At 37.1% G+C, this 22,588-nt stretch overlaps 1 protein-coding gene across 1 annotated transcript in view; it reads left to right on the top strand.

Annotated features, from left to right (window-relative positions):
* The first annotated feature begins 3,508 nt into the window (after positions 1-3,508).
* STARD13 (StAR related lipid transfer domain containing 13) overlaps positions 3,509-22,588 on the top strand; it is a 324,501-nt gene continuing 305,421 nt past the window's right edge. The window contains exon 1 of the mRNA XM_081214555.1: positions 3,509-3,521. The gene's annotated coding sequence lies outside the window, so the exon portion shown is untranslated. The remainder of the gene's footprint in view (positions 3,522-22,588) is intronic.

Raw genomic sequence — 22,588 nt, 5'->3', positions numbered from 1 at the left:
CATCTTTAAACTTTAGAAATATTTTTCAGTTTTTTTTTTCAAAAACACTAATTTTTGTTGCTTTAATTTCAGGCATTTAATTTCTACTTTTTTCTCATCGTGACAATGTTAATATTTTTAATATTACATATACATTTATCAAATTCAAACTCTGCACCTTTCAGTGCAACATTCGGTATTTAGAACTAAATGATACTTGGCCATACTTTTGTCAAATACTTTTATTTTATCTGGAAATCCCTATTTCACCTGGGTTGCACTGATTTATTTTGGAATCAAGTAATCTGACTTCAGTTCTTCTGTCAATGATTATTTATTATTACTGTCATTATTAATGTGCGATAGCTCTATTAGCACTCAATCTCAAGGCGTGATTGAGAAAGCCTACTTACTATGTTTTGTTTCCTTTTTAAGCCCTCAGGCTGACATTTCCCTGCAGCAATTGCTCTTAGCTCATAACTGAGAATTTTTAAGCAGTTGAGCTTGAAGAATCCCACTGGGTTATTTCTATGTTGAATGATTATTAAAACATTATTATGATATTTAAAAATGATTCTTGGGCTTCCCTGGTGGCGCAGTGGTTGAGAGTCCGCCTGCCAGTGCAGGGGACACGGGTTCCTGCCCCGCTCCGGGAAGATCCCACATGCCGCGGAGCGGCTAGGCCCATGAGCCATGGCCACTGAGCCTGCGCGTCCAGAGCCTGTGCTCCGCAACGGGAGACGCCACAACAGTGAGAGGCCCGCGTACGCAGAAAAAGAAAAAAAAAAAAAAGATTCTTAATGTTTTATTATGTTCAGGTAACAAAACTTATCTTATTAAAACAAAAAACTTATTAAAACAAAATTATTAAAACAAAAATTATTAAAAATTTTTAAACAAAAATTATTAAAACTTATTAAAACCAAAATTAGAAAGTAAATAAAATTTAAAATAAAATAAAAGTAAATAAAATTTCTGATTTTATTCTACTTGCTATTCCAAATCAAATAGTCATTAAATATATTTGCTTCCAAATCAAGTCAGACCCATTTAAATATGATACACTACTCCAGTCAGTTGAATTCTCTCTAGAGTAGGAAATAGTCACCTACTTGATATTATTTGAGAAATGTGGAGAGAGCTTTCTCCTCCTCCATGTCACAGTGTCTCAAGTTTTACCATTAGAGATTCAGTACTTGGTGTTTGTTATCAGACGTTGCCTTTAAAATATGAATATCCTTGGGAAAAGTGAATCTTCTCATTGTTAGTCATCAATCCTTTTGTGAGCTTGCTTTTACCCAGTGTAAATGTGAACAGAGACATAAAATTAGGTGAGAGAGAGAATAAAAATGGGGTGCAAGGAACTGTGGTATAGAGTAGGGGTCCCCAACCCCTGGGCCATGGACTGGTAGTGGTCCGCGGCCTGTTAGGACCTGGGCCACACACAGCAGGTGGTGAGTGGTGGGCAAGCGAGGGAAGTTTCATCTGCCGCTCCCCATCGCTCGCATTACCACCTGAACCATCACCCCCACCCCACCCCCCGGTCAGTGGAAAAATTGTCTTCCACGAAACTGGTCCCTGGTGCCAAAAAGGTTGGGGACCGCTGTTATAGAGGACAAAGCTCTAACTGCATCAGCGTTTTGTCTCTTTCATCCCTGACTCTCGTAGAGTATTATTTACATGATGCTTTGAAAAAGTTAATAAAATATGTCTCTGTTTTTGAGAATTTCCTTCAGAATAATCAACAAATATTTATTGTATGTCTCTTCTATGCCACACTTATTGCTCAGCACATCACATGAATTACTCTACTTACTCCTCAAAGCAACCCTGTTTGCCTGATGAGGAAATGAGGCTCAGAGAAATTTGGTAACTTTCTGAAGGTCACGCAGCAAGCAACTGCCTTTCTGATTGCTAAACACAGATCTTAACCTCTAAACTCTATTTATGCTTAGGGTAATGGGGAACCATTGAACAGTTCCAAGAACAAAAGCAACATGATCAAATTGTGTTTTAGAAACATCACACTGGATGTGAATAGATTGGGGGGAAATAAGACTAGAGTCAGGCTAGAAGTTAGAAAACTATTGCAATTATCTAAGCATGACGTGAATGTTGCCCAGGATGTGGAAGTAGAAATGAAAAGATAGATTCAAGCAAGATTTGAGAGTAGGCATAAACAGAATTTAACTGGAAGGACAGAAAAGTGTCAAAGATGATCCTTGGGTTTCCGATTTGAGCAACCAGGTAGATGGTTGTTTTCATCAGTTGGAGTTGCTATGACAAAAATACCATAGACTGAGTAGCTTAAACAACAAATATTTATTTCTCACAGTTCTGGAAGCTAGAAGTCCAAGATCAAGGCACTGGCAGATGTGGTGTCTGGTGAAAACTCATTTCCTGGTTTGCAAATGACCATTTTCCTCACTGAGTCCTCACATGGCAGAGAACTCTGAGCTCTTCATCCTCTTATAAGGGCACCAGTCCCATCATGGGGACCCACCCCCACGACCTCATCCAAACCAAATTACCTCCCAAAGGCTCCACCTCCAAATACCATCACATTGGGGATTAGGCTTCAACACATGAATTTGGGGAGGGACGCACACATTCAGTCCACAGCAATGGTGATGCCTTTCACTAAGATGGGAACACAGAAAAAGTATCAGTTTGGGGCTGGGTGTATGTGTGAGGGGGCGGATAATGTTGAGCTCCGAACACATGGTGTTTGGGGTGTCTGTGAAATGTCCAAACACAGATGTCCAATAAACAGTTTCCCCTATTGGCCTGAAGCTCAAGGAAAGAGATGTGGGCTGGAGATATAAATCTGGAGGTTATCAGGGTATGGATGGAAAGTAGATGAGATCACCCTGGAAAAAGTGCAAAGTAAAAAGAGAAGCCAGCCCTGCACCATGTCTGAAAAACGAAATAAAACAAAAGTAAATTAAATCAATATGCAAGAATGGCACAGGCAAGAAGGGAATCCACCAAGAAAATGAAAAGAAACAGAGAGGTAGAAGAGATAGCAGGGACCACATGGGAGAACAGGAGCCTAGAAGGATAAAGCTTTCGACGGGAGGAGTGCTCAGCTGCCTTGGCTGCTATAATGTTACTGAGAGGTAAAGTGAGGCAGGGGATGGTTTTAGCACTAAGGAGGTTGTTGGTGACATGAGGGCTGTGGAGTAGACGACAAAAACTAGACTTCAGTTTTCCTCTAGTTGCTAAATGGATGCACAGTATAGTGTAAATCTTTACATAAGCCTGAGAAAAATAAACTTCATGCATCTTCTTTGTCAATGAGTATTTTAATTACTTGTATTATTCCAAATGCTTTGTGCACACTAAAATCATTCAATCCTAATACCCTAATTGGTATTTTACTTTCATTTCTGGAGGCCATTCGATTCTAATTTTACAATCTGATTTTTTTTTCAAGCTCAATGGTGATATTCTTGATGAAGACAGTGTAATTTTGAGATATTAAGAGAATTTTTATTTTTTTATACAGGTGCTCTCTGACAAACAAAGCAAAGAGAGAGCAGGTAAGTCTCTTTGATGAAGTCTGTTTTACTATTTATCTATAAAAGTTGTTTGAAGAGCCTTGCCTAGTCACTATAAATTTAAGCATGCCACAAGTCTTGCTGAATAATTGATAGTCACAGTATGATGTTAAATTAGAGTATATTCTACATCTTGAAAACTGGATCAGTTCACTCAGTTTTTCCCTGGTCCTCGTGCAGCCATATTGTCGGTTTAATTCCTGTTTTGTACAGTTGGTTCCATACGGATAGAAATTACTTTGCATAACTAGACCTGTTGTGATCATTTCGCTATCTATACAAATATGTTGTATAGATAGTGAAATCATTATGTTGTACACCTGAAACTACTATACTGTTATATGTGAACCATATCTCAAAAAAATTTTAATGAAATTAAAAAAAGAAATTCCTTTGCCTAACCAGACTTTATCTTGAAATATATACTATAAATAAAGTAGTAACAAAAGATTACACCTGTACCAAAACAACTGCTCAGGTGTGAGTCCTCTTAACAATAAAAAAGGGTAGCAATTTTTATTTGTATAGCTTCTAGATTTGGAAATGTTCTGCGTAAATCAAAATGTTTTACATTTTTTTTATTTAAATGTTTTACATCTTAATTTATTGAATTTCTTATTTCAATAACTACATAAAATAACAGCTAACAACCCCCTGAACCACCACTTCTTACCAACTGTTTAGCAGCTATTGTTTTATTTGAACAGTTCTTTATTTGAACAGTTATTGTGGACATATTCTGAATCTTCTGATTTGTCCTTACTTCATATGGTCATTTAAATGTTTACACTTGAAAGGAAACCACTTCAAAAACTTTGTGTGACTCCACTATACACATTCTTTACATGTTGAAGATAATGTGTTTCTGGAAAAGTTCAATGAGAAAATTAAAACTCCTTTTCTCTGAGTTAATATCTTTAAAGGCTTTTTTGAAATAATCTTGTCAAATAATGCCACTAAAAAATAATACTCTAATGCTGCCCTTATCTTTGGTAACCATCATTGTTTTCATTTTCGAAGACCTCTTTTTCTTTAATCTGTTGGAGAAAACTTTTAGCCCCTTATTCAGATACCCAAGATCTCAGCTTCAGTTCAAATTAGCATCAGCATTGGGTCTCTGGGATATAGTCATCTGCTGTTCTTCTGTCTCCTGGGGAGATTTGTAAGGAGACTTTCACACTGGACCAACAAGTGTGCAGGGCCCACCAGCTGTACCAGAATCACCAGACCGAGTTTGCTTCTGCTGTTCTGTGAAATGCTTGTAGCATCAAGCATGCACAGTTTTGTCCATATCCATTTTTATATTTGAGACCTTAACAATACATAACCTTCAACCAACTGACACCTAAGTAGGAAATAAACAAAGCCCACTTTTAAAATTTTACGAATGTGTCCCAGTTGTAAACTATGCCATAAGTAGAACCCTCTGTGTTTCACCTCTCTTGTTGAAATTCCAACCTGAGCTAGAGTTGATCTTGAATTTACGTCAGCAAAGACTGTGCTTCACTACAGAAATCACCAAATGAGGGATTTACACAAAAAAGTAGCATGTGAAGGTTTTAACTAGAATGTGATAGATTTATTTTCTTTTTATCATAAGCAAATCAAACTTGTTATAGTTAAAGGATAGTTTCCATCACATAAAAGCTACAGTCAAGAGAGTAAATAAGAAACAACTGCCGTTAACTCCTGGCCAGAACTGACAAGTACTTTTCTAACAAATCTCCAATGAGGAAGTCTGTCTTTGGTGACTCTGATCCGGTGTAAATGCACCAGATTGGATGTGGAGCTTATCTACAAGTATTCAGGTATCACGCAGTGGGGCTTCAGTCTACCAGAGGCTCAATTTTTAGCTGCTTATGCACTCTGCCAGCTAGTGTTTCATCTTGACAGGAAAAAAAAAAAAAAAAAAGAATAGGCAAGCAGGCCAGCAGAAACTAGAAAAGAGTCAAATCAGTTTTCACATAAATTTTATGGAAAGCTCTTTGGGGGTAGGAAATATTGGTGAGAGAAGTCTGAGGACAACTTTTCTTCACATGTAAATCAGAGGAGAATTTTTGAAGCCTAATTCAAATTTCCATGCAAATGTAAAATAGTCCATAAGTTTGGGTTTTTCAATAACAGCTGTCCTCTTTTTTTTAATCTCATCTTTCAGATTAAATTATTTTTACGATTCAAATTTTTAATGGTCATTCCTTCCTGCTGTTTGTAAAATGTGAAGTCAGATCCCCTCATTTTTGGCTTCCCATCATTGCTTCTTGATTGGAGTGTCCAAGAGCTTCTCTCTGTATGTTTTACCAAAGATGTAATATAGAGGTCAGACAGAAGAGGCTATTCAATATAGAGAGACATGAGATGTAACATGACATAGAAAAAGGACACACTGTGACCCAGCCTCACTGTTTGCCCTTGTAAGGTGATTCCTAATGATTCTTGTGTGGCCTGATCCACATTTTCCTCTGGTCTCAGTCACTGGAGAGAGATAAATGGGGAACCCAAAGTAATAGTGATCTCAAGCAGAAAAGCTTAGGCACGAGGAGGTGGTCTAAAGGCCAGTCGATGTGGTTACCTTCACTAATAGTTTAAGAGAGGGTGTCACTAAATAACTACACTCTTTTTTAAGGGGTATAAACTGTCCAATAGGACCAAAATATTTCAGCCTAGTTGTGGAAGGAATATTTGCTATGGTAACAGTGGAGTAAATTCTGAGTTTATGCCTATCACACTGTGACCTTTGTGAGGCAAAAAGTCAAAATGGAAAGAAATGGTACATATTATGGTATGACTTCCTAATGGAATGAAAAATTAATTCATTTTTGAAAAATGAATATAAATGTTTAAAAACTAACCCATGTAGCTGTAGTTGACTTAATCTGTCCTTAAATTCAGTTTCTCATGGTACGCATTTTTCCTTTCTTCAATTTGTAAATAGGAGACCAAAGCCAAATTCCAGTGTTGCTCACTATCAAGAATATTTGAATCTTGTACTGATAAACTGTTCTTCACATACAATATACATTTTGCTTCCAGAGTGTAAAAAAAAAATTTCTCTTCCATTTAGAAAATGATTTGAAAACCTAGGGAAAATAAGGTCACATCTGAAGAAATTGCTTATATTATTTTTTTCCCAGTAATTTCATTAGGGCAACATGGACAGCTCCTCCAAGCACAGTTTCAAAACAAGTTTCTTGACCATAACTATCCCTCCTTCCTGAAAGTACTGTAATTACTTTCTGCCCCCTCAGCTTCATTGTGTTATAGAGTTTTGTTAGGCCCATTATCAAGAATATGAAGGCTCTGTCACAAAAAGAATTTCCCAAGTGTTAGAGATGCAGGGCACACAGGGGGTCAAAAGTGCCACCAAATCCAATGATTATGAACAGAAGCATATGCTATGGAATCTACACATTCTTCCATTTCATTAGAATTTACTTGTAGTGACAAATGCCCAAGATCGAGAAATTCTCAGTGCCCCTCACCAACCCCAACTGGAAATTATGACTTCATTTTAACTCATAGAGTGTTGAACATCTACTATGTCCCTGGCACTGTGCAAGGTCTTAGCAACACAAAGATAAATGAGATAAAATTATCCCTCCTTCAAGAAAGTTATCCAACTTAAATCCCCTCTCTTCAGATTTCTTTAGTGAAAACAGAGCTTTTCAGTAAATGTGACTAGTGAAATTTACAATAATTTAATGTTTTAAAATTGTGATTTCCTATAGCTACATAAAGAGAAGCAATTACCATTCATGGCAATATGCCCACATGAAGCAAAAGGAAAGCATCAGCGTGTTCCGAGAGGAAACTTGGTTTTATTTTATATTAATTTGTATGAATCTCTATCGTTGAAATGCAAATGCAGCATAAAGCTTAAGAGCTATGTAAATCTAGTTCACATTCTTTAGCTCCATATTTGAGTTGTACCAGTTTATTCTGGATACTTACTTATAGCCCTTGTAAGCTGCCAATTTAAATACAGAAGGAAAGGAGAGTGGCTTTTATCCACCATTCCTACCTCTTGCACCTGGCATGCAAAGTCTTCTCCAGGGCAGTGCTTCCCAAATATCTATCAAAAAATCCCAAATAACAGGAAGTCAGGGAAATTGCCAACCAGCAAACATGAAATTTGTTTTACCTGAAGGATTCAGATGACTTTTGCATTGCTATTTCGTCCACTTTAAATGCTTGTCCCTGACTCTTAGCATGGTTGTCTCCTCATCATCCAGCTTAAATCTGCCTGCCTTTTAAAAAAATTTTATTTATTTATTTATTTATTTTTGGCTGTGTTGGGTCCTCGTTGCTGCGCGCAGGCTTTCTCTAGTTGCAATGAGCGGGGGCTACTCTTTGTTGCGGTGCATGGGCTTCTCATTGTGGCGGCTTAACTTGTTGGAGCACGGGCTTGGTTGCTCCACTGCATGTGGGATCTTCCCAGCCCAGGGCCTGAACCCGTGTCCCCTGCATCAGCAGGCAGATTCTTAACCACTGTGCCACCAGGGAAGCCCCCTAAATCCACCTGCTTTTAAAACTCTTCTCTGCCCCCTCTATCTGAAGAGGTTGCCTCTTCCCTCCACTAATTTCTAGCTCTGCAACTTTTTGTTTCCTTCACAGCACTTGTCAGAATTTAATTTCTTCCTTCCTCCCTCCCTCCCTCCCTTTCTTTTTCCTTCCTTCCTCACTTCCTACCTACCTTCCTTCCTTTCCGTTAGATCAGATTGCCCATGTCTTATTTATTGTTTTATCCCCTGTGCCCAGCAGACTGCTGCTACATAACAGGCGCTCAAAAACATTTGATGACTATAAGAATTCCTGAATAACTGTTTTGTATTAATATAATTATGTGCCATCTAGAAAAAATATATATGCAGTAGGAAGACCACTGTGTTTATGCAGTGGCTTTGTGACATTCTTGGCACATTGCTGAGTATCCAGTTTGAAGAGGATAAGTCTGGGATATTAGAGGAAGATAGAGGATCAGTGTTTATTGAGTGCCTACTGTGTGCTAGATTATGATGATTCTTTATGAATACTCACTCATTCAATCGTCAAGAAACCCTGTAATGTAAGAGGTATTGTCCTCACTTTTTACATATAAAAAATAAGGGTCAGTAAGATTAAATTGCTCAATGAGTGTCTAAGTTGGAATTTAAACCTGGTTCTATTTGATTTTTAAGATCATGTACTTTTCACTAAACAAATACTTCTTGAGGAGTATCGTGGGATTGTGGGGTGGTGGGGGGCCTGGGAGTTGCTAGTTGCTACTACTTGTCCAACCACTGTATTTTATGTATTCATAAATTTATTGAGTTATTGCGTAGACATTATGATTCATTACGTAATGAACACAAAGAAGGAAAAGACAGTGTCTTCCCTCGAGGAGCTCACAGTTAGTGGGGAAGAGAACAAACAAACAATACATAAAGTGATCAAAATGTAGATATTTTCTATTATATTTATATACCTGCAATTTAGAGTGTAAATATGGCAAGGACACAGGCAGGATCCTTAAAATCAAGGAAAAATTACTTTTGCAAATATTTTAATGAATCTTCATTTAAATGTCCCCTCATAAATAGTAATCATTTATAAAAAATGAGTTCTGGAGACCAAAAGTGAAGCAAAGAAAGAGGTTTGATGTTATGGTTGCTGTTGTTGCCTCTATAGTATCTTTGGAGGAAGCCAGACTTGAGCAAACCCTAAATGATAAAAGACAAATCAGTACCTGGTTTCTCCCCTCTGTGGTCTTTTGGGAAATGAGGCAGATTCTACTAGAGGGTGAGAGAACTTGAATAGATTGAGATCATGACCAGAAAGCAGAAGAGCAGAAAGCAGATACAACACCTGGTAGCTAATTTGTTGGCAGCAGGGAAAGAGTATTATCTTGTTAAGAGAATCTTTCTTTGATATAATCAATAATTTCTTCAGTCAGAAACATTGAAGATTAATTCGTTCTGTTTTTCAGTACCATTTCTTGCAAATAATAGACCTTAGCCGAAAAACATCCTTTTCACCTTATGTCCTATTTGTTTCATGATCTGAAAGGAAAATATAATAATTTTCTATTCAATAACAACATGATTTTATCTTTTTATTTGTTATCTTAAAGAAATAGATCTCTCTACTTTTATGCGTAGCATATTGGTTTCTTAAATAATATAAAGTTAATATTGAAAACAAAGTATTATTTCATTTTGAGGTTCTACGATATACCCACATCTTGTAAATAGATTTTAGTCCATGTTTATATTTATTATTCTTGAAATGCAATCTCCGTAAATAGTGCATTAAGGAAAATACCAGAGTTAAAAGACAGCCATAATTTTTGCTTTTGAAATTGCCTTTTATAAGTATGCTATATTTAAATATATAATCTTGAAACCATCATTCACACACCATTATTTTCACTGCAATTTTATTACAAATAAATATAGTCCCGTGGAAAATTTTCAGTCATATTGGCTGCAGCATTACTACAGATGAGTAACTTTGATGTATATTTACCTCTAGCCACTAATTCAGTCTTTGGAAATACTGGTAGGTCTAAACGTTTTTTTTGTAAGCTCCAGTTGTTTTGTGAAGCGGCCCCTTCCCCTAGGCAGCCCTGAAATTATTCAGTTGAAAATGTGGGACCTTTTATGAGACATTGTCTTAATCCAAAGGGCTGATCATATGCTTAAAAAAAAAAGAATATTCTGCCCCATATAATTTTTTACAGCAATTAATCATTGAATACTATTCAGTTACATTCTGCTAATTTATATGTATGTCTTTTGTTAACATCCTCCTCTAAGAAAGGAAAAAGTTTCCAAAATCACATTAGAATATGGGCACCATCACCAACAGCTGGCAAGTAATTGGGGCTCCTCTCACTCTGCATCAGAAACTTCCAACCCAGAACCTTCTGACATGGAAACACGGGCACCCCTCTCCTCCTTTGCTGGCCAGCACTTTAATCTCCCCTGTTGTTCACTGAGCACCCTCTGCTCTCTCACTCCTCAGAGACACAAAGACAAGATGTTCCCTGACCTCCCCACCTGGTAAATCCCTCTGCACTTTCAAGAGGCAGACCAGAGGCTAATCCCTCTGTTGAACCTTCCCTTAATCCCCCAAGCAGAGTAAACCAGGCACACGACACATTATGATCCTCCGTGTCATGGCTCCTATAACATTCTATAACTTCGATTGCATGGTCCTTGAAAGCAGACCACAATTTATTATTTTTTGTATCCTCGGTACATGCACATACTGGGTTCTTGATAAATTTTTGTTGAATGAATGAACGAATGAAATAATTTGCATTTTACATTTGTAACAACCTGTGAGGTAAGCAATATAGTAAATCCCCTACATACGAACGAGTTCCATTATGAGAATGCATTCGTAAGTCCAATTTGTTTGTAAGTCCAACAAAGTTAGCCTGGGTACCCAACTAACACAATCAACTATATACTGCTGCTTTTATGCTTGCTTCCAGACATCTTGGGCTTGAAATAAAGATACTATACTACTGTACTCTATACAGTACCATAAAGTAAAGTACACAAAAGCGCACATGACAATGTACAACAGACACGTGAGCTAACTTACATGATTGCACATGCGAACACACATCTTTGAAAGTTCGCAACTTGAAGGTTCGTATGTAGGGAACTTACTGTGTAGTTATTATCTTGATTTTACAGAAACTGAGGTTAATAGGCATTAAGTGACTTGTTAAAATGTATGCATCTGTTCTACTGACTGAGACAAAACTAACATTGAAACTTTAGTCAAATAATTTTTCTAGCACACTAGGTATTGAGTGTTGTTTGTTGTTTTGCTTTTGTCCTTCAATTTTTTCCCCACGACTTGATTTTAACGTTGGTTATTTGAAAATGCATATGCTCCATAACAGTACTAATAGAAATATAATGCAAGCCCCAAATGCGAGGCAAATATGTCATTTAAAATCTATTAGCCTCATTAAAAAGGTAAAAAGAAACAAATGAAATTAATTTTAACAATATTTCATTTAACCCATATCTCTAAAATATCATTTCAACATAAAATAAAAACTATAAATATTAATAAGATGTTTCACTTTTTTGTAGTAAGTATTTAAGATCTTGGGAGTATTTCACACTTTACATCACATCTCGGTTCAGACTAGTCACATTTTGATAGCACAAATTATAACATCTTTTTATAAGTCACTGTGATTTGCTGTTTGATACAGTCTTGTGGGGAGCAACATTAGTGAATCAATTTAAGTGGTGAGAAAGGGGATATCATCATGGCATAGCTAGGGAAGATCAGTAAGCCACCGGTGTGAGTTATAGTGTCTTTTCCTCCATCGTTTTGATTTGAAATACTTGTAGGGATTATTGATTTCCTTAGTGGGTTTATTGAAAGCATTCCTACTTCCCTCTGCAATCCAAAATATTATTTTTATCTTTTACATTTCTTAATGCAAAACTAAAGAACACTGTTCTTTTTAGAGACAGAACATGTGGGCATTAGAGACAGGCTGAAGACTGAGTGTAGGTTCCTGTTACTAGCCTCATCAAAGGCAAGTTACTGAAGTAACAGAAGTTACTGAAATAAGCCTCATTTTACTAATCTGCAAACATACATTACAACATACCTATTTGGCATAATTATTATGGGGGTTATATGAGATAACAGATGGAAAGTTCTGAGTATGATGCCTGCATGTGGTCAATATACAGTGGCTATTACTTGCTTACTTACTAGCTCCATGCAAAGTTCTCATAATCACCTCCAACTACAACTTATATTTACTGAGTAGCCAAGTGATGCATGGTAAAGCATTTTAATGGTGGATACGAAGCCATAAACCAAGAATAGAAGGAGAAGTCAAGATGTTCTAACTTTTAAGATATCAAAGCTCATTTTTTAAAAATAAATTTATCTATCTATTTATTTCTTTATTTATGGCTGTGTTGGGTCTTCGTTGCCGTGCGCGGGCTTTCTCTAGTTGCAGTGAGTGGGGCAACTCTTTGTTGTGGTGCGCGGGCTTCTCATTGTGGTGGCTTCTCCTGTTGTGGAGCACGGGCTCTAGGCGCTGCAGGCTTCAGTAGTTGTGGTAAGCGGGCTTCTCATTGTGGTGGCTTCTCTTGTTGTGGAGCACGGGCTCTAGGCGCTGCAGGCTTCAGTAGTTGTGGTACGCGGGCTTCAGTAGTTGTGTCTCACGAGCTCTAGGGCACAGGCTCAGTAGTTGTGGCGCACCGGCTTAGTTGCTCCACGGCATGTGGGATCTTCCTGGCCCAGGGCTCAAACATGTGTCCCCTGCCTTGGCAGGTGGATTCTTAACCACTTTGCCACCAGGGAAGCCCAAAGCTCATCCTTTATATGTTATCTTGGATAAGTCACATTCTGCTTCCTTAGATATAAAAGGTAAAAAAAATGTTTTGCTTCAATAATAGAAGTACCACTGCCACTTAATATAACAATTATTTCATAATAAGTTTTATAACAAATAAGTACACTCTACCACTCTGAATAGAAATTTATGGATAAAAGATACACATAATTTTGAAAAGCAACATAATAAATGACGTATAATAATTAAGTAAAAAGGAAAGTAATTTACAATTAAATGATTGTGTATTTAATGTATAATGTTCAGCTTGATTATATTAGAAGATATAATGAAGTAGTCTGATGCTTATAATGAGTAGTTTTGGATTTAAAAGAGGTAAGAATATGAGAAGCCACTTGGTAGAAGTGTTACAGGAAAATGAAGGAGTACAGGTAAGGATAGAATTAGAATAAAACCAGGGTCGAGATGAGTAATAACAGACAGACCTATGTGTATGATACAAGGCAAAAGAAAATAACCTTAATTAAAGTAAAGATTAGATGCTAAGACAAATTGTCAACTCTTATACAGAGAAAATGAGAAAGTTTGATTTCTTGCAAATGAGCTGAGCTTTGTTCATGTATGGTGTCACAATAATTAATTCCCTGTGTTATAACATGGGACAGAGAACAAAAAACCTATCTCCTTTCTTGAAATTCCACCTCATGGCAATGCATGCAGTCAGACTCGTATTTAAAAAGACACTAGAGATCATTTCTTTCCATGGGCAACAGAAAATGAGGATGGATTAGAAAAAGCTTTACTACAAGGAGCTATAGAGAAATTGTATAATCAATGCATGGGAACAGTATTGAAAAACCTAGGTAATTAAAAAATAAATGCTGTAATCATAGATGGTCATATTTAACATTTTAAAATAAGTCTAAATAATACTAAATGTTAGCCTTCCCACAATTTACATGGTAGTTTCATTGCTGGAAAATTCAGTGTGTATTAAAACCATGTAAAAACTACTTTCTGTTTGTCTCTAAAATGGAATTAAGTTCTAGTCACAGAGAAGCTCAGATAATAATTTATGTGGAAGGAGGTCTGGAAATCATGCAGAATGCAGGGCAATTCTTCCCTGGGCATGCCTGTCCCGTGGCTTTCAGGATAGTCACTAAATTCTAGTAGAAGTTCCTAGTTATTGAAGTAAACAAAAATGCACTCCCTCATTTTTTTCCCCAAAAGCACCCTTCTAGGACGTTTAAGATCTCCACTGAGGCTTAGAGAGAAAGCACACCCTTGCATTTGAAACTTTCCACACACAGGCACTAATCTAGCAGCATGACTTGAGGTTGGGATACCTAAAATGGGACTGAGTGTGCATCTGCAACTTGTTTCTTCAACTGCCTGGTGCCAACCGTGGCATGCCAGTTCTAACAGCCCCTAAGCACTTCAGATGCTTGCTGGACACTCTGCTTGTTGATGGCCTTGAAAGAATCTCTTTCCAAGTAGGAGGCATATGCAAAACTTCACGCTGCTAGTCAAAAACAAAACACCACTGAATAAATGAGTATACAATACAAATCTGTTATTCCATTTGAATAATTACATATATGGTGGTTTTCCTTTTCACTGAGCTCTTGTACAAAGTGAGACTACAATTTTTGTTCATCTTTTGAGAATTTCAATGAGTTTTAAAACTTCTATTACCTATTCTTAGCTCCAAAAAAACTCCCATCAAAATCCATCTGTCATTTGATAACAATCAGCAGCTCAAATTAACAAACTCTCAGCCTTGGATAGGAGTTTAATTCATCTATAAAAGTCATCTTTCAGTTGTGGAAGCAAACCAATTTCTCTTCTGGAAAAATTCACTAAAGGCAAGCTTCTCAGACTATGCCTATTTTGAGTAACATTGTAAGGTTTCTGAAAGGCACACTTGAGTTATATAATAACATACAAAATGAATTTAGCTTTTTACATGTAAAATACATCCACATCCCTACTGCTTGTGGCCTTTTTTTTATAGGCAATTCCTATTCCCTATAGGCATGTTCCTGATCACCCATAGGATGAAATACAGAAAACTTGTCTGGCTGTCAGAGTTCCTAAACAGTCTGACTGCCACTTACCCCCACCCCTCTCCCATGCTGTCAGACAGACTCCAGCTCGATCCCTCTTGCGACTGTGTCTGTATTTGCCTCCTCACAGACATCACTCAGGCCAGACACAGGAGCTTCTGGGCCGGCCATTGAACCCCTACTTGGTCATGTAATCACTTCACTTTGAGTCAATTTTTTCATAAGTACAAAGTAGGGGGCATTAAATAAAGTTAATGTATGTAGAATGCTTAGTACACAGTAGCTCCTCCAGAATTGTGAGTTCCTCTCTCCTCCCTTTTAAGGTCTTCATCTCTAAATCTATAAAAACACTGTCTTTGAGACCAACCCAAATTCCACCTCTGTGAAAATTTCCCTTGAGACCTCAGCTGGAAGTACTCACTCATTTACAGATGAAGAAACTAGATACAGAAAAATTAAGTAACTATTGATAGCTCAGGGCTTCATTACTGGTAAGTGGTAAAGATAGATTCCAACCTAGGTAATCTGGTTCTAGAGTGTGTGTTTTTATTTTTATTTTTTAACAGGACATAAATTTTTAAAAAAACAACTTTATTGAGATATAATTTACATGCCATACATTTCACCCATTTAAGTGTACAACTCAAAAAAAAAAAAAGTGTACAGCTCAATGGTTTTTACCCTGTATACAGAATTGTGCAACCATCACCACAATCAATTTAAGAACATTCTCATTACTCCAGAAAGAAACCCCCCACCCATTAGCCGTCACTTCCCATTTCCCCATTAATCCTACCCTGTAGTCCTTGGCCACTGTTAATCAACTTTCTATCTCTATAGGTTTGCCTGTTCTGGACATTGCATATAAATGGACTCATACAACATGTGGTCTTCTGTGCCTCATTACTCTCTTCCCATAATGCTTTCAAGGTTCTTCCACATTTTGGCATGTATCAGTACTTCATTTTTCTTTATTGCTGAGTAATATTCCATTTTATGGATAAACTTTATTTAGTTTATCAGTTTATGGACATTTGGATTCTTCCCACTTGTTAGCTATTATGATTATATGAATATTATTATAAATATTCATCTACACATTTTTGTGTGAACATATATGTTTTATTATTCTTGGGTACATACTTAGAATTGCTGGGTCATATGGTAACTCTGTGTTAAACTTTTTGAGGAACTGCCAAACTGTTTTCCAAAGTGACTGTACTAGTTTAAATTCCTACAAACAATGTGTGAGGGTTCCAATTTCTCCACATCCTCACCAATACTTATTATTATCTGACTTTTATTATAGCCATCCTAGTGGGTATGAAATAGTATCTCACTGTAGTTTTGATTTGCATTTCCCTAATGACTAATGATGTTGAACATCTTTTCACATGCCTATTGGCCATTTGCATATCTTCCTTGAAGAAATGTCTGTTAAATCTTTTAAAATTATTTGTAAGCCCATTTTTAATTGGGTTATTTGTCTTTTCAAAGTGTTGAGTAGTAGGAGTTTTTAAATATATTCTTGTATACAAGCCCTTATCAGATATATGGTTTGCAAATATTTTCTCCTATTCTGTGAGGTGTCTTTTCACTTTCTTGATGATGTTCTTTGAAGTACAAATTTTTTAAACTTTGATGAATTCCAATTCATTTTTTCTTTTGTTGCTTATGTTTGTTATGTTGCTTATGTCTAAGAAAGCTTTGCCTAACCTAACCCAAGTTCATGAAAATTTATTCGTATGTTTTCTTCTAAAAGTCTTGTGGTGTTAGCACTTACATTTAGGCCTGTGATCACTTGGAATTAATTTTTTGTGTGTGGTCCAATGAAGGAGTCTGACTCCAAGCTTTCGCATATGGCTATCCAGTTGTTCCAGCATCACTTGTTGAAAAAACTATTCTTTCCGCCACTGAATTGACACACTTGTTGAAAAAGAGCCTGTGTACTTAATTTCAGTACTGTGCTACATCTGTCATTTCTACTCTCTGTCCATCAGATCCCTTCATCCTCACAGACTACATTTTCTTCCTCAATCATACCATACTCTTCCACACATCCATACTTCCCTACATTCTTCCTGTCTGTCCTGAATGCAACTCCCCATTTTGTCTGCTGTCCTGAAGACCAGCTCAAATGGAATCTATTTTGTCTAGTTTTTGTGGCTTTACCTGCAGCACATTATTTAGTTTTTCAAAATGTTTTACTTTTCATACTGGATCATTATCTAGTTATTGACAGTTCCTCTACTGTTAAAAAAACTATCATTCTCTTTCTCCAAGCACTTAGCACAGTGTCCAGCGTATTATAGACACTATAGATATAAATCTGTTGAAATGAATGAATGAAAACGGCCTTGGCTAGGAATTTTAGGGGCTATAAGAAACCCAGGAAGATCCTAAAGAAGTCAAGTATTCAATAAATATAAAAGGTGATAAAATGAAAGCTGCAACCCACAGTGAAAACATCATTTTCTCATTCTTCTGATAAATTTCCTGCAGACTTATCATTGCTATATCACTGTTATAGCAGTGAAAGTTAGTGAAAATTTTACAGGTTGATAAAAGATTTTGCGAGCCAATGCACTTTTTAAATGTATTTTACAGACTGCACTACTGAAAATATTTTAAAATTAATTGTGTTAATGTCTACCTCTCGCTTAGTTTTTATAGCATATTTTTGAAAGATTAAGAATGTTTTAGTTGCCAATCTACAGCTACTTTCCATGCACATGCTTTTGGACCTTATTTTTAAAGAAGATTGATTTATAAAGGTGTTTATAGAATCAACATTATACACAACCATCTGAAACCATGGTCTCCAGAATGCTGCAGCAAATAACAGTAAATTACAATAAAATGAGAGGAAGAGACTTTTCCAGGGCCAATTCTAACAAAAAAACAAAAGAAAACAAAAAAAACCTAAATAGAACGTTTTATTTCTTCTTGTAAAATTTTTCTTTGATTGATATTTTTCAAATTAGGAAATAATATATGCTTGTGGAAACTGGTGAAGCAATATAAAGATCTATAAAGTAAAAGTTAATCGTCTCCTCTTTCATTCTTACTGCCACTGCTAAGCAATGAATTTTGTTAGGTAAATTCTTATTCACAATATTCTCTTTTCTCTTTAAACATTCACATACCTATAAACATGTCTCAGGTATCTATTACTGTGTAACAAATTACCCCAAAAGAGGTGAGGTGGGATTATTACCAGCCATCTTTGCAGTCCACCGCAACATTCATACCTAGAGGTTGGCTGCTTTGTTTGTTTGTGGTTTGGTCTAGATGAAAGGGAAGCATACTAACATATTACTATAAAAGTATTCTTCTTAATAGTATATTATAGACATACTCAATATCATAAAGATCTAATTCCAGCTACCTTCCTCTAGTTTCTTTACGCATATGACCCACACATACATGTATGATTTTAGTGAACTTTTCTCTCCTCTTGCTTTTTTATTGCATTTTAATAATCCCTTTCTCCCTACCTCTGCCCATTGTACCTTGTGGGCCTCACCTACATAAGATAACCCATGCTGAGAACTGATGTGTTTCTTTCCAGACTTTTTTTACTTAATGGTTTGTGTCATTGTGGTTTGTGTTTAACAAAAAATGAGGTAAAACTATCTTTTTTTGCACCTTTTTCCCCCTTATTCAAAAAGTTGTCCCTGAAATGCCAACCAAGTCAACGGATAGAGGTCTCCTCCTTTCCTCCCTCCCTCCCTCTTTTCCTTCTCCCTCCCTTCCTTCCTTCCTTCCTACCTACCTTCTCTCTCTTTCCCTTTTTTTCCTTAAAAATTTTTAATTAAAGTTTTTATTTTGCTGCTTAGTGGGTGTAGAAGTCCAGATTTCTCACATAGCCTTCATTGACACCTGGGGGGAGGTGAGGAGGGTTGGCTCCTTGTTACTGTGGAGTAGGATAGAAGTTCTGGCTCCCCACTATGCCTCTACTGATACCTTCCAGGCTGGGAGGGTTAAGAGTGCTTTTTGTTACAGCTCCCATGTGCCCTCCTTTGACACCATAGGGGGTTGGTATCCTCCTTACCACTGAGCAATGGTGCAAGTCCCTACTTTCCTCTGGGCCTCTTCCAACACCACCCAGTGGAAAGAGAAAGAGGTACCTCATTACCGCCGGGTGATGATGAAAGTTTAAGCTCCCTTCTCTGCCTCCTCTAACACCACCCTTGGCAGGGGTGTTGAGTACCTTGTTAAAGCCTGGGGAGGGTCGAAGTCTAGGCTCCCTGCTTAACCTTTGCTGATTTGGGTGAGGGAAGGAGTCACAGTTTTGTTTTTTTCCTGTGGTGTTTGGCTGCAGTAGAGTTATTATTTTCTAAAGCTTCCTGTCTTGCTAGGCTGCCCCTTTCATGCTTCTTTGACTAGAGAGAGTAGGCTTTTGTTAGAGTTTTTCTGTCCGAACCCATAGGTGTTTCCAGGTTACCAGCTTCTCCAGCAAGCAATCTGGGAATAGGTAAGGTGAAAAGAAAACTCAGGGAACTCATCACCTTCAGGTCCTGAGGTCCCTAGCTGGTCTGCCTTCTTCCCTCTACCTTTCAGAGACCTCTTAGATTTATTTTGTGTATAATGTCCAGAGTTTATAGTGGCACTTAGCAAGAAGAATTGGGAAAGGTATGTGTATGCCCTCTTCCAGGAAGCAGTTGTATTTATTTATTTTTTACATTCTGCACACTATTCCTTATTGTGAATGTGCCATAAATTATCCAGCTATTTCCCTGCTGATGAGTAGTAACACTAAGAAAATACTGTAATATTTATATTGGTACCCATATCCTGACATAGTACACTTATTTCTAAGGTATAGATTCCAAGGAGTGGTATTTTGGGATCAAAGTTCATGTGTATTTTAAATTATAATAGCTATTGTCAGATTACTTTATCAGTTCACATTTCCACATTTCCAAATCTCTACCAGTGGTAGTTATTGTTGACCTTATTATATTGTCTAGAAGAATAAGGTAATATCTCACTTTTAAAATCTTGTTCTTAGTCCATATTTTCATGTATTTATTGACTATTTGTAATCAGCTTTCTGTTATTTGTACCTTCATATCCATTACCCTTCTTTTCATTGGGTTATTAGTCTTTTTTACCCATCAGTTTATAAGAACTCTTTGAAGTTATAGACCCTTTGTATGCTATCTGCCTTATCAATCATTTTTCCAAAGGTATCAATTGTTTATTGACCTTGCTTGTGGTAACTTCTGCCATACAAATTTTTAATTTTTATATTATCAGAAATGTTTATAATTTCTTATTTCAGTCCTATTATTATTATTATAATCAACGGCCTGGTATGTCTACTTTGCAAATTTTTTCTCTGAGTATCTATTCTTTATTATCTAGTAAACACTTGCTCTGAGGAGAGCTTGGTCTAGTTCAGTTAAATCTATCATCTTCAGTCAGTTTATTTTATTGAAAGTAAAATCTTTCTCTCTTACACGCGAATAAAACCTACAGTTCTCACAGTATTTGGGGGGAAAATAGCTAGTTTTATCTCCCCTCCCCCAATATTTTTACAAATTTATTTTATATTCCTGTCTTATTTCATTTTCTGATAGCAGAAAGCCCTGACTGTATACTGATTTGACTGATACGGTTTAAATGTGTTTCACTTTTTAGAATAAATCTCCTGTTAAGTTTCAATAAATATTCTCCATCAAATTTTAATCTTTTTATTATTATTATTTTACTTAGCATTTAAAAAATTTTATTTATTTAATTTATTTTAGTTTTGACTGCGTTGGGTCTTTGTTGCTGCACGCGGGCTTTCTCTAGTTGGGGCGAGCGGGGGCTACTCTTCATTGTGGTGCATGGGCTTCTCATTGCGGTGGCTTCTCTTGTTGCGGAGCTCAGGCTCTAGGCATGCTGGCTTCAGTAGTTGTGGCATGCGGGCTCAGTAGTTGTGGCTTGTGGGCTCTAGAGCGCAGGCTCAGTAGTTGTGGCGCATGAGCTTAGTTGCTCCGTGGCATGTGGGATCTTCCCGGACCAGGGCTCGAACCTGTATCCCCTGCACTGGGAGGCAGATTCTTAACCTCTGCACCACCAGGGAAACCCAGCTTAACATTTTTATTTAATAGTTGCGTAGTCTTATTTTATCAAATGACCTTTTCATTTAATATGTTAATTTCTTTTTTAAATCTTTAAATTGTTGGTTTTATCTTTTTTTTTTTTTTTTTTTGCGGTACGTGGGCCTCTCACCGCTGTGGCCTCTCCCACTGCGGAGCACAGGCTCCGGACGCCCAGGCCCAGCTGCTCCGTGGCATGTGGGATCCTCCCGGACCGGGACAAGAACCCATGTCCCCTGCATCGGCAGGCAGACTCCCAACCACTGCGCCACCAGGGAAGCCCAGTATTTTATTTTTAACATCTTTATTGGAGTGTAATTGCTTTACAATGGTGTGTTAGTTTCTGCTTTATAACAAAGTGAATCAGTTATACATATACATATGTTCCCATATCTCTTCCCTCTTGCGTCTCCCTCCCTCCCACTCTCCCTATCCCATCCCTCTAGGTGGTCACAAACCACCGAGCTGATCTCCCCGTGCTATGCGGCTGCTTCCCACTAGCTATCTGTTTTACGTTTGGTAGTGTATATATGTCCATGCCACTCTCTCACTATGTCACAGCTTACCCTTCCCCCTCCCCATATCCTCAAGTCCATTCTCTAGTAGGTCTGTGTCTTTATTCCTGTCTTGCCCCTAGGTTCTTCATGACTTTTTTTTTCTTAGATTCCATACATATGTGTTAGCGTATGGTATTTGTTTTTCTCTTTCTGACTTACTTCACTCTGTATGACAGACTCTAGGTCCATCCACCTCACTACAAATAACTCAATTTCGTTTCTTTTTATGGCTGAGTAATATTCCATTGTATATATGTGCCACATCTTCTTTATCCAGTCATCTGTTGATATATACTTAGGTTGCTTCCATGTCCTGGCTATTGTAAATAGAGCTGCAATGAACATTTTGGTACATGACTCTTTTTGAATTATGGTTTTCTCAGGGTATATGCCCAGTAGTGGGATTGCTGAGTTGTATGGTAGTTCTATTTTTAGTTTTTTAAGGAACCTCCATACTGTTCTCCATAGTGGCTGTACCAATTCACATTCCTACCAGCAGTGCAAGAGTGTTCCCTTTCCTCCACACCCTCTCCAGCATTTATTGTTTCTAGAGTTTTTGATGATGGCCATTCTGACTGGTGTGAGATGATATCTCATTTTAGTTTTGGTTTGCATTTCTCTAATGATTAATGATGTTGAGCATTCTTTCATCTGTTTGTTGGCAATCTGTATATCTTCTTTGGAGAAATGTCTATTAAGGTCTTCTGCCCATATTTGGATTGGGTTGTTTGTTTTTTTGTTATTGAGCTGCATGAGCTGCTTATAAATTTTGGAAATTAAACCTTTGTCAGTTGCTTCATTTGCAAATATTTTCTCCCATTCTGAGGGTTGTCTTTTGGTCTTGTTTATGGTTTCCTTTGTTGTGCAAAAGCTTTGAAGTTTCATTAGGTCCCATTTGGTTATTTTTGTTTTTATTTCCATTTCTCTAGGAGGTGGGTCAAAAAGGATCTTGCTGTGATTTATGTCATAGAGTGTTCTGCCTATGTTTTCCTCTCAGAGTTTGATAGTGTCT

This window comes from Mesoplodon bidens (assembly GCF_964165515.1).
Source record: "Mesoplodon bidens genome assembly, chromosome: 17".
In the NCBI taxonomy this organism is placed as follows: domain Eukaryota; kingdom Metazoa; phylum Chordata; class Mammalia; order Artiodactyla; family Ziphiidae; genus Mesoplodon; species Mesoplodon bidens.
This window is presented reverse-complemented; position numbering and strand designations above follow the sequence as displayed.